The sequence below is a fragment of the Zootoca vivipara genome, chromosome 12 (assembly GCF_963506605.1).
Source record: "Zootoca vivipara chromosome 12, rZooViv1.1, whole genome shotgun sequence".
Classification (NCBI taxonomy): domain Eukaryota; kingdom Metazoa; phylum Chordata; class Lepidosauria; order Squamata; family Lacertidae; genus Zootoca; species Zootoca vivipara.
In genome coordinates, this window is record NC_083287.1 from 33,008,979 (window position 1) to 33,021,604 (window position 12,626).

Genomic DNA, 12,626 nt, shown 5'->3' on the forward strand with positions numbered 1-12,626 from the left:
GATGCCTTTGCAATGGCATAATTGCCTGAAAGTTTTCTAATATGATGTTTCTGGTTTTCCTTGACATTCTCTGCTGTGCAGAACATAGCAATCCTTCTGTTATCACAGCAAGGCAGAAGCAGTGGGCAAGTTCATTCAGATTCAGGAAAACTGAATATGTTATATATTTATTTGAAAAATATATAAACCACCCTCTATCCCCTTCATCCACAAATTCCAAGATGGTGTACAAATACAATAAAAACCATGACCTTCGTATTGAACAACAAATTGAGAGGCAAAAACTATTGACGAAAAAACTGCAAAGCAGGGCTAAATTTTAAATATCTGGGCAAATAAAAATGCCTTGGCCTGGTGCAGCAGTGAGCATGAACCTTATTTGGGGACAGCATCCCAAAGTTGGTATGTTGATAATACTAACATCTTAGCTAGGCGAGAGGCATTAAATAGTCTCTGAACTGGTTATACAGGGAAGGAAGAAAATGATACACTGTAGGCAGCTGCATCATGTGAGGCTAAGTTTATTGTGGTTTGGGTCACTTCCATTAAGTCTTTTGGCTTAGGCCTATTCTGCACAAATTCCAGTCCCTCGATCATACCACTTCAGTCAGCAGGCAGGGTGGGGGTACATGTTGGAATTTTGCTCCCCAAATTAAAACAAATATTTGCTGTGTGGGAACAACTTCATGCTGAGTACTGGCATCTCTCTCTCTCTCTCTCTCTTGGTTAAAAAGTGTGACACTATAACAACTTTATGGTGAGTACCGGCGCCTACTTTTCTAGAAAAATAAGCACGGCATATGGTACAAAATAAACACTGTACCCATGAAATAGATATTAAAACCAATAGTGTTGAAAGGAATCATATCATTTAACATACTCTTAAAAATTTCACAAACCCAAACAATGCTGATGATTATAATATGGGGACTTGTTTGCTGAGTCTATTTTTGGTCTGCACTGGTTATGTTGAGAATGAATGGTTGTTCCTCAAGTTATAATAAGCAAAAATATTTAAGAGTGACAAAGTGAACAATGCAACCTGCAGATTAGTGTGAAATTGTAGTGTTATCTCATTGGGCTTATAATTAGTCACAGCGGAAGATAAAGGGCTATCAATCGATCTGTACTTACACTGAAAAGCTTTCCTGCTATAGTAAAATAAAAAAATTCCTTCAGTAGCACCTTAAAGACCAACTAAGTTTTTATTTTGGTATGAGCTTTCGTGTGCATGCACACTTCTTCAGATACAGTGAAATGGAAGTTTCCAGGCACTTATGTAGAGAAGGGGTGGGGATGGGGAGGGGAGGGGGGATCACTCAGAAGGGTGGTGGAAATGGGTGATTGACTGACTGATAGCTGTTGATGACCGCAAACGACTGCAAATGGTTTTGCATGAAAAAGCAAGGGTTGAGATGGCTGAAGATCGCTTATCATGTATAATGAGATAAGAACCCGATATCTCTGTTCAAACCAGGTCCCTCCATGGTTTTGAGCTTGGTGATAAGTTGCAATTCAGCAACTTCTCTTTCCAGTCTATTTCTGAAATTCTTTTGTAGTAAGACAGCTACTTTGAGATCTTGTATAGAATGTCCTGGGAGATTGAAGTGTTCTCCTACTGGTTTTTCTGTCTTCTGGTTCCTGATGTCAGATTTATGTCCATTTATCCTTTGGCGTAGGGTTTGGCCTGTTTGTCCAATATAGAGAGCTGAAGGGCACTGTTGGCATTTGATGGCATACACAATGTTAGAGGATGAGCAATTAAATAGTCCTGAGATGGTATGTTGGATGTTGTTGGGGCCAGTAATGGTGTTGTCTGGGTGTATGTGGCAGCAAAGTTGGCATCTGGGTTTATTGCAGGCTCTGGTACCAGTGTCCATGTTAAGTCTGGTGGTTGTATTATTGTGGGTGAGGAGTTGTTTAAGATTGGGTGGCTGTCTGTAGGCAATGAAAGGTCTTCCTCCCAGAGCTTGAGAAAGGGAGCGGTCATTGTCCAGGAGAGGCTGTAGATCTCTGATGATGCGTTGTACTGTTTTAGCTTGGGAGCTGTATGTGATGACTAGTGGTGTTCTGTTATTTTCTTTTTTGGGTCTGTCTTGCAGCAGGTTCTCTCTAGGTATCTGTCTGGCTCTGTTGATCTGTTGTTTAACTTCATCAGGTGGATATTTTAGTTCTAAAAAGGTTTGCTGTAGATCTCTTAGGTGAGATTCTCTGTCTGTAGAGTTGGAACAGATGCGGTTGTAACGTAAGGCCTGGCTGTATACGATGGATTGTTTGGTATGTTTGGGATGGTAGCTAGAAGCATGTAGATATGTTTGTCGGTCAGTTGGTTTTCTGTATAAGGTGGTGTCTATACGTCCATCCTGTATTTTTATAGTAGTGTCCAAAAAATGTATTTCTTGCATAGATTGGTTCATTGTTAGGTTGATGGTGGGGTGAAAGTCATTGAATGTCTGGTGGAAGGTTTCCAGGGTCTGTTGTCCATGTGTCCAGATAATAAAAATATCGTCAATGTATCGCAGGTACAGGAGAGGTTTGAGTGGGTAGGAGTTAAGGAAACGTTGTTCTAAATCTGCCATGAAGATGTTGGCATACTGTGGGGCCATGCGGGTGCCCATGGCTGTGCCGCTGATCTGGAGGAACAGGTCATCACCAAATTTGAAGTGGTTGTGGGTAAGGACAAAGTGGCAGAGTTTGGTAGCAAAGTCCGCTGTGGTTTTATCTGAAATGGTGTTCCTTATGGCTTGTAAACCATCATTGTGTGGGATGTTGGTATATAGAGATTCCACATCCATAGTGGCTAGTATAGTGTTGTTAGGAAGATTGTTCAAATATTGTATTTTCCTCAGAAAATCTGTGGTGTCACGTACGTAGCTGGGAGCACTGATAGCATATGGTTTCAGAACAGAGTCCATATAGCCGGAAACACCCACTGTAATGGTGCCAATACCTGAGATGATGGGGCGTCCTGGGTTTCCTGGTTTGTGTATTTTGGGTAGAAGATAGAAAGTTCCTGGCCGAGGTTCCGCTGGTGTGTTTGTGAGGATCTGTTCTTGGATGTGTAGGGGTAGCTCCTTAATAATCTTGTTCAGTTCTTTTTTGTATGCTTGTGTGGGGTCTGAGTCCAATTTCATGTAAAAGGCAGTATTGGAAAGTTGTCTGTGGGCCTCTTGGATGTAATCAGTTTTATTCATGATGACGACAGCTCCACCCTTGTCTGCCTCTTTAATTATAATGTCTGGGTTGTTCCTGAGATTTTCTATGGCTCTCCTTTCAGCATGGTTTAGATTTTGTTGTAAGCGATGGTGTTTTCTGGTCACATCCGTTTGGATTCTGTGGCGGAAGCATTCGATGTACAGATCTAGTGTGGTATTGCGTCCATCAGGAGGGGTCCATGTGGAGTCCCTTTTTGTGTAACTTCTTTTCGGTGGTAGTTGGTGGTCAATGTTCTGTTCATTGATGCGTTTGGAGGGTGATGGTTGTTCCCCAGTAAGTTGAGAGGTGTTGTGTTGTGGGGATGTAGTTTGTTCTACTTTGTCTTGTTCTTGTGTGTGATGAAAATACTCCTTCAGGCGTAAACGGCGGAAAAATGCTTCCAGGTCCCCGCAGAACTGAATCATGTGTTGGGATTTGGCAGGGCAGAATGATAGTCCCCGTGAAAGGACGGATTCCTCAGCTGGGCTGAGTGTTTGCTGTGAAAGATTGACAATGTTGTTGATCTTGTTTTGATTGGTGGCCTGTAGGTTGGAAAGGTTGCGGAGTTTTTTATTTTTCTGGTTCTTCAGTAACTCCAGTTGAGAGTGGTAAATGGTTTGTTTTTCCTTGTGGAACTTCTGCCAGGCCGGGTGATTCCTGATGGAGTTCTCCAGTGCAGAGAGTTCCTCCTTTATTAACTTCTGTTTGGAATACAGAACGCCGATAAGATGTTTCAGCAGTTTCTTAGATAAAGTGTGGCATAGTTTTCTGGCATATTCTGTGGGATAAGTTGATTGAAGAGGGTTCTTAATTCTAAGACCCTTAGGTACAATGTCCAGGTTTTTCTAGCTACCATCCCAAACATACCAAACAATCCATCGTATACAGCCAGGCCTTACGTTACAACCGCATCTGTTCCAACTCTACAGACAGAGAATCTCACCTAAGAGATCTACAGCAAACCTTTTTAGAACTAAAATATCCACCTGATGAAGTTAAACAACAGATCAACAGAGCCAGACAGATACCTAGAGAGAACCTGCTGCAAGACAGACCCAAAAAAGAAAATAACAGAACACCACTAGTCATCACATACAGCTCCCAAGCTAAAACAGTACAACGCATCATCAGAGATCTACAGCCTCTCCTGGACAATGACCGCTCCCTTTCTCAAGCTCTGGGAGGAAGACCTTTCATTGCCTACAGACAGCCACCCAATCTTAAACAACTCCTCACCCACAATAATACAACCACCAGACTTAACATGGACACTGGTACCAGAGCCTGCAATAAACCCAGATGCCAACTTTGCTGCCACATACACCCAGACAACACCATTACTGGCCCCAACAACATCCAACATACCATCTCAGGACTATTTAATTGCTCATCCTCTAACATTGTGTATGCCATCAAATGCCAACAGTGCCCTTCAGCTCTCTATATTGGACAAACAGGCCAAACCCTACGCCAAAGGATAAATGGACATAAATCTGACATCAGGAACCAGAAGACAGAAAAACCAGTAGGAGAACACTTCAATCTCCCAGGACATTCTATACAAGATCTCAAAGTAGCTGTCTTACTACAAAAGAATTTCAGAAATAGACTGGAAAGAGAAGTTGCTGAATTGCAACTTATCACCAAGCTCAAAACCATGGAGGGACCTGGTTTGAACAGAGATATCGGGTTCTTATCTCATTATACATGATAAGCGATCTTCAGCCATCTCAACCCTTGCTTTTTCATGCAAAACCATTTGCAGTCGTTTGCGGTCATCAACAGCTATCAGTCAGTCAATCACCCATTTCCACCACCCTTCTGAGTGATCCCCCCTCCCCTCCCCATCCCCACCCCTTCTCTACATAAGTGCCTGGAAACTTCCATTTCACTGTATCTGAAGAAGTGTGCATGCACACGAAAGCTCATACCAAAATAAAAACTTAGTTGGTCTTTAAGGTGCTACTGAAGGAATTTTTTTATTTTACTTCGATCCAGACCAACACGGCTACCTACCTGTTTCCTGCTATAGGTTTCAGATTTCAAGCTCACAGCATGGATTGCACATGTTTTACATGTTGAATAAAAGCCAGTTATGAACTATGGAGGGGATTTGAAATCTGAATATGTGCCCTATATATGTGTGTACTCATTCTTAATTCATTGTTTTTGAATATTGAGAGAGTTGGCCCAATCTGAAATCTTATTTTGCTTGCCCTGTTTCTCAGTTTGCAGACGTGGTTCATGCCCATCTCTCTGATCTGATGTGCTCAACTTCTCTTGCTGGTCCGACCTCCAGTGCCATATTCAGCTCAACTCTTCATATATGAACAATAGCCCTACATATGACACTCTGTAGTCTTTGTCCATGGAGTTTTCTTGGCAGGGATACTGGAGTGGCTTGCCAGTTCCTTCTCCAGGTGAATCACGTTTAGTCAAAACTCTCCACTATGACCTGTCCATCTTGGGTGGCCCTGCACGGCATAGCTCATAGCTTCTCTGAGTTATTCAAGCCCTTTTGCCACGACAAGGCATTGATCCATTCTGAAGGAAATCAGCCCTGAGTGCTCACTGGAAGGACAGATCCTGAAGCTGAGGATCCAATACTTTGGCCACCATATGAGAAGAAAAGACTCCCTGGAAAAGACCCTGATGTTGGGAAAGATTGAGGGCACAAGGAGAAGGGGACGACAGAGGATGAAATGGTTGGACAGTGTTCTTGAAGCTACCAACATGAGTCTGACCAAACTGAGGGAGGCAGTGGAAGACAGGAGTGCCTGGCGTGCTCTGGTCCATGGGGTCACGAAGAGTCGGACACGACTAAACGACTAAACAACAACAACAACATGACACTCTGTAGCAGCAAGTAAACATTATAACTGCAGTTACATATTGGAAGCTAAATATTCAGAAATGATTTCCAAAAGCCATGTAGGACCTACAAACTGAGCTGCATGCTATCTTGCTTTAAGGAGGCGTATAAAATTTACTGACTAATCCCAAGTATGTTAATTCAGGCACAAAACCTACCTAGTTCAATGTGGCTTCCTAATAAGGGTATTCAGGACTGTAGTTTATTTGCACAAGAAGCATATTCAAAATAAGTGAATTCCACATCTACCATTTCACATCCTTGTGATTCCATTCCTGGATGAAGTATGCTGTTCATTGACCTGGGAAAGGACTTTCTCATTGATAGCTCCATGCTTCTGAAAAGCCCCACCCTCAAATGTGATTTGCACAAATTCTGTGCACTTTTAGGCACCAGGTAAAAATGCTTTTGGCAGGGACAGGACATGGGGAGGTGAGGTTATGAGTTTATGGTTTACTATTGGAAGAACAGCTGTTGGTAATGTCTACTGTGAATTTTAATGTTTAGGGTTTAAAATGTTATTATTTAGTGGTTCTTAAATAATTAATTTTAATCCACCTGGGATCATTACGCGAGAAAGGACAGGATATAGATTTAACAACAACAACAACAACAATCCTATGGAGTTGACTATACTGCCCAGCTGATGGATTTATGGAAGTAGTGACTGATGCAATGCTCATAATTACTGATGGAATGCACTATTTCTATTTTACATCAGATGAAAACCTTAATATTTTTTTTGGGGGGGGGAACCCTAACGATAAGAGAATATAGTACCAGATGGAAAGCACCAACGCACATCTGAATCTGATATATACATTGGAAAGTTGTTTGTTTGACTCTTGAGTCAACTAACTTTTCTTCAGAGCAAACACATTGAAATTAATGGAGCTGTGTTAGTCTACTCTTGAGTAGAAGTTAGTTGAATACTACCCTATGGATCTGGATATGTCTTATTCTCTGGTCTTTGACCGTAATAAAGACTGTTGTTGTTGTTGTTGTTGTTGTTGTTGTTGTTGTTGTTGTTGTTGTTGTTGTTGTGTCTTATGTTTTTGTAATCAAATATTGCATGGTGATTTTTGAGATCAAGAAGCACGGTTTTGTCTACATTTGGATACAATTAGATGAAGCAAGATGACAGGCGGAACCTTTCAAAACTGCACGATTTTTTGGTTTCTTAGAATTCCTGAGCAACGCTGGGAACAAGGCTGCTAGTATAGAAATAAATTCCAGTTAGTATTCTCATTTGGGTTTTTCCTGTGTTTTTTTTTCCAACTCTCATCCCCCACTCACCCATCTAATCAGTTTTATGAGAATTCATGCCAGCACCCCTTCCCCAATATCACAAACCCATCAAGTATCATTGTAGGAAAAAAGGAATGCAAGAAATGGCATTCCCTTTATTTTAAAAGAAAAGCCGTCCAGGGGTATGCACATTTGCGCCAGACTCCCATCCTACAGACAACCAAAGATAAACTGATTATTAGATTTGTTCATCCAAATTACAGGAGAGTATATTTGCATTGGCAGAGTGGTGGGTAAAAGAATATAAGGTTTTCTATGACAATGTAAACCCCCAGTTGAGAGGAAATGCTGAATGAATGTAAACCATCTGAATGTAAACCATCTGTAAGCTACCCACAGCAGCTTGGTAATTTAGCACAATCACACTGCTCTGAGACTGCTACAGGGCAACATTCCCAATCGTCAAACACACACTGTCATTTTAAACTCTATTGAAACCAGTGGCGTTCATCTCCCAGTCTTAGAATTGTGGAGCAACAGTTCCAGATCTAGGCTCTCCTGTTATTTGAGTAGATGTTTAATATCTTTATGCCCTATTGAATTTCTTTAATACTAGCATTTGGGGTGAAAAGTTTAAAAAAGCGATATGAAAATCCTTGATGCCTGTGTGTGTGTGTGTGTGTGTGTGTGTGTGTGAAAGAGAGAGAGACAAAAATGCTCATTTAGATTAACCATTTGTGAGCCAGTTTTCTGTCTGAATTGTTTGACATATACTTCTTATGTTGGCCATGAATCATTGTTGTCTGTTGTTGTAATGTGTAATTTCAGTAACAAACATTTTGTTAATTAATGTGATTTTAATATGCAGTTTAAAAAACAAACGTATATTCCTTTCTCATGGGTTTTACTGCAATCTAATCTGTAAAGTGGTATTGAGGAACCCTAGGCCAAAGTACTATTTTGGTTTGACACCTAATCTTTTGCAGGAACCATTGCATAGCTCTTTTGAAAACAGGCATAACAAACCACATGTCCGATACTGTGTTGTATAAACATTCTCAAACAGCAAATTATAATACAGAAATGTTCTTGGGTTTATATATTGCTAATAACCCCTCCGCCGACACATATTCCACTTTCTTATATATGGCTTTAGGACAGTGCTTCTTATGATTTTTGTGGAATGAAGCCATGGATTCAAAGGAGATTAATTGCTCTCAGAACCAGTCTCCACTATTTCAGAACCACTGGCACATGATGAGCCTATTTTTCCCTCACCTCTCTAGTCCATAGAGGTTGCATTGCCGGATTCCAAGGCTGCCACCCCAGAGGACTTGAGCGGCTGTTGGAGTCAATGCCTGTTATATTATTATTATTCATTTCATTTCTATACCACTTTATATTAAGAATAAATCTCAGAGTGGTTTACAACACATTAAAACCTCAAATAAAGCAATCAATCCAGCAAACATTACTGAAAAAAGTCAAATATAAAGTATACGTTCAAAGAAACAAAGTTAACAAGAAAATAAAAAATGTTATCTTAAATATTTCAAAATAAAACATTGCAAAAGTCAACTACAGAATGCACATTTAACTTAGCAAAGTTAACAAAAAAATTGTAAACATTTTTTTAAAAAATATTATTAAAGAAGTAAAAATAAAATGCACATTTAAAACATCATAATTAGCAAAAGAATAAAATATGATCATAAGCCTAGAATGTATCTGCTGCTGTTGTTTCCAGTCCTGCCAATGGTGGTTTGTGGCAGGTGGTGGCTCAGGCTCGATGACCTGTGTGTACACTAATAGACAGCCAAGTTAGTCTCTGGCCTCATATGTAGCATCAGCTTTTGTAGTCAATCAAGGCTCTGCCCTCCCAGCCCAGGTGAAAAAATACCTGCAAGGCAGGGAGCAGGGTTTTTTCCTATATTAGACAGCAGGTTAAAAAAGGTTCCAGGACTCACAGCCAAGATAGTGTTTAATGGAAGAAGCCTCTATCATTGAAGGTGGAATTAGCCACCCAGCTGGAGCTCTGTTGAAGGCTCAGGGTGGAGTTGTCTGCTGCTGAAGCAACATTTGAGCCTTGCTCCTATGAGGCTGCAGCTACATTCTCCATGGAGCTGTCCAGGGTGCTGCCTGTATCCTCAATTCCTACCCTGCCCGAACCTTAACTTGGCTTCACCTTGCCTTGCTTGAGCTTGCTTTGCTCTGCTGAAACAGGGACTATTTGCCTATTTGCCTCATCTGACTATACTTTGTCAGAGCTGAATCTTCGGCTATGAACATCCTGCTTGGGGTGTTCTTGCATTGCTGTTGCCATGACTTGGGAAAGAACACTAGCTTTTTATTGAAAGTGTCTTGCTCCATGAAATATCACTCTGCCTTTCATTTCTTTTCCTTGCATACCCCCCTGACATTTATTTTCCTTCCTCTCTCTGCAGTGGATTCTTGTCTCCCTCCTACTCTTCAATCCTTGATCTTTCTGCCAAATGAGGCAGCTGAGTCCAGCCCACCAGGTGGTTGCTGGCACCATTCAGCTACATTCTGTTCTACCTCCTGCTGTTCTTAGTCAGGATTGTGGAGGCATCCACAAATCCTGGCCCTCGAGGGTATTGGCTTAAACCACTGCTGCTGATGATTTTTGTCAGAGGCAAAGTCAGAGCTTGCTCTTCTGATTTTAGGAAAAAATATGTTCCAATGACAGTTGTAAAGGTCATTTTTAATATATATATATATTTGTCTTTTACAAATCTCTGAAACCGTTCCATGATGATTTTGGACTTATTTCACCCATTCCTAATGGGAAACTACAAACTTAGTTTAGTATCATGGCAGCACACACACCAAGTAAAAAAGTCCATTCTAATTAAATCCATATTTTAAAGTGTATATAATGTTTCCACTGGGTAAGATACTCATTGAAGCTACGGTACCTTCTTCCATCTAGTTCAGTGCTGTGTAGACAGAGCAGCAGCTCTCTATAGTTTTAGACATGGGACATTCTTGCCCTATCTGGAAATATTGATAATTGAACCCAGGAACTCCTGTGCTCAAAGCAGATACTGTACCACTGTTAAATCTCCCCCTGAATCCAATCACAAACTTGAGGAGGTGTGTGGCCATTAAGAGAAAGATAGACAGCAGACTGGCAAAGCTGTAAAGGCCACTTTTTGGAGGTAGCCAATAAGAGATTCTTCTGAGCTATAACATGTCTACACTGCAGAACTAAAGCACATTTGTTGGATGAGGTAGTAATCCACATATCACACACACAGACCATCGATCCTTTTTTGCACAGTGAAGGAGTGATACTTCAGCATATATATAAAGCAGGGGTGGGAAACCTTTGACCTTCCAGATGTTGCTGAACTACAACTCCTAAAAGAAGCAGAACAGACAATCACGGGAAATGTTAGTGTTTTGGCATCGTACTACAACTCCTAGCAGTTCCAACAAGCCTTGATTATAGCAGTTGTAGTTTAGCAGTATCTGGAAGGTCAAAGGTTCTCCATACCTGATATAAAGTAAAATGCTACCATATGTACATAGGCCTGATCTTACTCCCCTTTGTTGAGAGGGGAACAGTCACACAAATTGCACATTAAGTCCTTATTTCATGTGTTGTTTTTGTGTGTGTGGTGAAGCAGAGACCAGACCTTTGGTTGGGTAGAGATGTGAATCAGCCCTGTGTGATTTGCTCAGAGTAGTGAGCAGAGCTGGACAAATTCATTTCAAATAAGGGCAACATTACCACCACTATTAATTTATTAATGCCTTCAAAACCACCACCTCAAGGCAGTTTACGCATTTTGTTGACCTATGTAAAGTTGCCTTCTGAATGTACTTCATGGTTTTAAAAATCAAGTTTAATTCTACATTGGTTCTGACAATTTCCTACTGAAACAAGACTTATGTGTACACCTTAAAATTCAGTTTGGAAAAGTATTTAGTTATAAGTGCAACTGTTATGAAGTAGTATTTTCTTTTCTGCAATGGGGCGACACAATTCTGAAATGTTGAGGATTGAATTAGATAATATATGTGTCTGGCTTGTGATACACTCACTGTGTAATAAGCCCACCGAATACTAAATTTTTACTAGTGTGACATTATACATAAAGCCAAATTCATCATACAGTTTTAATGCTGACCTCCTACTGTGTTTTGCACAGAGAACTGAGCCAGGATGTTACTCTTGGCTTAGAGTTATGGCATGATACAGGAGACTGAATACTGAGGTGTGGGTTATAAATGCCTTGACACAAGAGAGTCAGTCAATATTCTGACTGCAACCTGGAGATACTGCAGGCTGCAATTTCTTAGCTCAAATCTTAGTTATTTTGCCAATCAATGTTAATAATAAATACTTGGCAAAATGTCTTTCAGGTCATTTGATTTTCATCTGTGCCTCATTAAAAGCTATTTTATTAGCACTGAGATTCTCTGCATATATAAGCCAACCTTGGCTCTAGGTTGGTCAAAGTGAATTTAATAAAATTCAGATGGTGTACAAACTATCAAATTCTTCAGACGTGCAATAACAGCTTCTGTTCCTGGCACACTGTAATATCAGCAAACTCCAGTTCGGTTTTCTCTTTGACTGTACTGTAGATGGTTTGGTTCACAGATACATTGAAATTGAACAGGAAATCAAAATATCGAAACCCAAATATTTATATTTTGCACTTTTTATAAACCTTTGTGGCCATTCTGTGGAATGATAGAGTTCTGAAAGAGCAATGCACTTTAAACATTACTAAGGAAGGAAGGGGTTTTTTTATTAAAAAAGACAAAATCTCATTGATGATTAATATTCAGGAAAAGAAGTGTTCTCTGCAGAAAACATTATTCTGCATGTTCAATTGACTATAGCAGTAAACTGAAGATTGGATTTTTTTTTGAAACTAATCAGAATTACAATCAAAATGATTGAGACACAGGGTATTTTAAATAACTGAACATTATTTGCTATGCAATGATTTCAGTATATGATATTTGGCTGTTAATATTTGACTGTATTTAGTAGTTTTTATATTTAGTATTTCATAATATTTGACACCTGACATTCAGATGAATTTAACATCTGAGGCCCTGCTTTGGACCAAGGTTTGAATATAAATTTAAACAAGCAAGCAAAAATATAGGAGGCTGCCAAGGTAAAGACCTAGAATGTTACCTTTAAACCACGGCACCCCAGAAACAGTAGAAAAACTAAAAGATTTAAAGGGTTTTTGTGAATTTCAATATGAGAAAAGAAATGGAAAGCAGACTCATTATGAGTTGAAATGCCTCCTATTGCAACATGACT